The sequence below is a fragment of the Colias croceus genome, chromosome 22 (assembly GCF_905220415.1).
Source record: "Colias croceus chromosome 22, ilColCroc2.1".
NCBI lineage: Eukaryota > Metazoa > Arthropoda > Insecta > Lepidoptera > Pieridae > Colias > Colias croceus.
This window is the reverse complement of record NC_059558.1, coordinates 7,734,266-7,737,498: the sequence shown is the minus strand read 5'-3', so window position 1 is coordinate 7,737,498 and position 3,233 is coordinate 7,734,266. Positions and strand designations below refer to the sequence as shown.

Below are 3,233 nucleotides of genomic sequence, written 5' to 3'. Positions count from 1 at the left end.
AACCTTGAGGGAAATGCCAGATAATTTTGAAGCTCGTGTGGTATTCGGGAGATTATTTTTCCGTCCCAAATGTCGGCCAATATAATTTCACAATTGAATTCAACCTGTCAGTTTGACGTCAACGACCAGAGAAAATTTTCAAAAAATTATCAGTATAATACCATGTACCACGTGACGTCGAATGGTGCAATTCTATTGGTCGATATTTGGGTCGGAAAAATAATCAAATATATTTTGAAATTCCATTATATTACATTTCATAATACAAATTTTCCAATTAACATTTTAATTCGTTTCTATATTCTTGCTCGAACATCTAGGGGTCAATGTACCGGAAGCAAACAGATCTATACCAATCACGTGGCGGGAAAAGGTATGCCATAAACCCTTGCACGTGATGGTGACCTACTTTGTTAATGGGTATGTACTTTTTGGTTTATTCTTTCAATTTTAGCTATAAGCCTGTATATGTTATGTGGATAGATTTATGAATCTTTGTCAGCTATTGTATACTATAAATTACTAGCTGTGCTCCGCGGTTTCACCCGCATTGTTCCGCTCCTGTTGGTCTTAGCGTGATGATTTTATATAGTCTATAGCCATCCTCGATAAATGATCTATCACCGAAAGAATTTTTCTTATCGGACCAGTAGTTACTGAGATTACTGCGTTCAAACAAACAAACTCTTCAACTTTATAATATTAAGTATAGATAAGGGAAAAATACAATAACAGTGAATCATTCTATAGCCCTGATACTTACTCTTATGGAGATCATAGAAAACACATTAGACTACTAATAATTGTCACCTAAAAAAATTATAATTATAATTCAACCGACAAATTGCTTTAATGAACCGATAAAATAATGAGTCAAGTATGAATCATTCAATTAGTTTAGTTGTTATTTATCCGTGTACACGACAATTCTATTCATCTTTATAGGTATGTGTTTTGTATATTTCATTATTTAAATATATTCAAAACATTCAATATATTACCATAGATAGTATAATACTATAATAGTAACACAATATACAGACACAACCAGTAGGGAAACTTCTCAGAACACGTTCGAAATGGCACACGCACACAAGCAAGCGTGTTTAAGAGACTGAGAATCACAATAATTGACAGTTACAAGAATATCCTTATTTTCGAACGTGTTATATGAAGTTTACCTACTGGTTGTATCTGTATATTGTGCTTGCAATTACTAACAAAATTCGTGTACATGTTTTTATATTTGCGCTTGCTGTGCAAAACAATAGCGTGCAATCAAGGTGCTAAGACCTAATTTGGTTTAACGTGTTTAGTTTTATTAAGTGTCCGCTAGAGGCGCTATTGTTGAATGCATGACACGGCTCTATCGAAGCCATTTTGAATTTTATTTTCAAGAGATTAGTGAAAAATATTTTAAAAGTATACAAAACGTACCACATAAATCGGTATGATTTGATTATCGGTATTATTAAGTTTAAAATAATAGATTGATTTTCAGTTACAATCAAAATGAAAATTTTATTATACTGCATAATTTTTTTAACAGTGTGTAAATAAAAAAAAAGGATGATAATATTAAATCAGAGCATGCACATTTTCCAGAAAATCTTCCTCTGTGCCTTCTGTGCTTAGTATGATAAATAATTTATTATATACTTAATGATGACAAAGCTCTATCATCATCCTGAGTTATCTTTTAATTAAATAGATAAATGCTGGAAGAGCACATAAAAAACTAAAAAATCTATTAAAAAAGGATTTATTCTCTACACACGCGCAAATTCGAGGCAAACGACAACGAATATGAAAGTATATGTTTATCGTTTATTATTATTTATTATAATAATTCACCCATGAAAACTTACAACATAATTTCACATACCATTAAAATCTTGACCCTTGGAACAAAAAAGTGATTTTATTGGATTTGCATCAATTTAAAAACTATTAACTGTATACTATTTAAATAAATAGAAATAATTCAAGACGTTCAAGACATTCAGTTCGAATCCACCGCTTTCTAACCTACAACCGTGCTATTAAAATGGGTAAGTAAATTATATAAAACTGAAGAGTTTGTTTGTTTGAACGTGCTAAACTCAGAAACTACTGAACCGATTACGAAATTACCTTCACTGTTGGATATTTACATATTCCTGAGTACAGGCTGACCTTGTTATTTACACGGAGATGTTAAGTATCAATAAATATACAATCCAATAAGAAATCATCCGGGTTTGATAACAGGGAAAATAATACAATAATTCAGAATAGACTCTATGATTAGCTCTCTTTCTTATACACAAAAATTTAATATGTAGGCTGTAGGCCTACTTTCCAACGCCTATGAAGATTTTTTATAAATGACAAAGTAAAAGGTAACGAGGAATTTTGACGCAATTCGCAATGTATTTCATTTTGGTTTTCAGTGTGGAAAATGATAGAGCCTTATTGCCTTATTGCCGGTTAGACGCATGGCAAGCAGCGTGGCAAGGAGCCCGGCAAGCAGCCGGCAAGTAGCCCGTGCGCTTACGGTACAAACAAACACGGGTACATGCACAAACAACATCTTTACATGCTTGTGCCCGTGCTTGTGCTCCTTGAATGTCACTTTGAACGCAAGCGTCTGAACCCACCATATAATTCGTGTAGCGTCATCACTTTCCACACTGAAAATAATGTACTTAGGTGAAGTGATTTAGATCTCCTCTACCATAAATACGTACATATTATACAAAGATAAATATTCTGATCTACAGGTTCCAAAATGTTCGCGCTCGTCTGCCTCCTCCTCATAGCGACGACGGTAGAATCCCGAATATTCCGCGAACCACGCCGACTTGCTGACCCGACCCCACCACCCCCTCCCTTCCAGGAAGTCACCAGCGAGAAATGTGATGTTTTCAAGAATAACTACTGTGGTACACTTGACTATTCTAACCCACAAGAACAGTTTTTTAATGGGAAGTGAATAAATGACATTGTGTAAAATAAAGTTTTTTATTTCTCTAGACTCTAGAATCTAGATAGTTGATAGTTATGTTTTCTTAGTGCAAAGTGTGCCAATAACAATTGATTTTGATAATATTTTCAGGCAATTGTCTTCAATATCCTTCACTATAAAGAAGAGCGTGCGTGTCGAGCACACGAGTCAGAAATGAAACTTCTTTGGCTTGAGAGTCAAAGATACCAAAATCGTCGCCTTACTCCATGACGTGACCGCATTGCCA

General features: G+C 34.1%; 1 long non-coding RNA gene across 1 annotated transcript; it reads left to right on the top strand.

The window, feature by feature from the left end:
- The first annotated feature begins 1,992 nt into the window (after positions 1 to 1,992).
- LOC123701794 lies at positions 1,993 to 2,994 on the top strand. The gene is made up of 2 exons (XR_006752779.1): positions 1,993 to 2,051; positions 2,763 to 2,994. It is a non-coding gene; the product is annotated as an uncharacterized LOC123701794 (long non-coding RNA).
- The last annotated feature ends 239 nt before the right edge of the window (positions 2,995 to 3,233 follow it).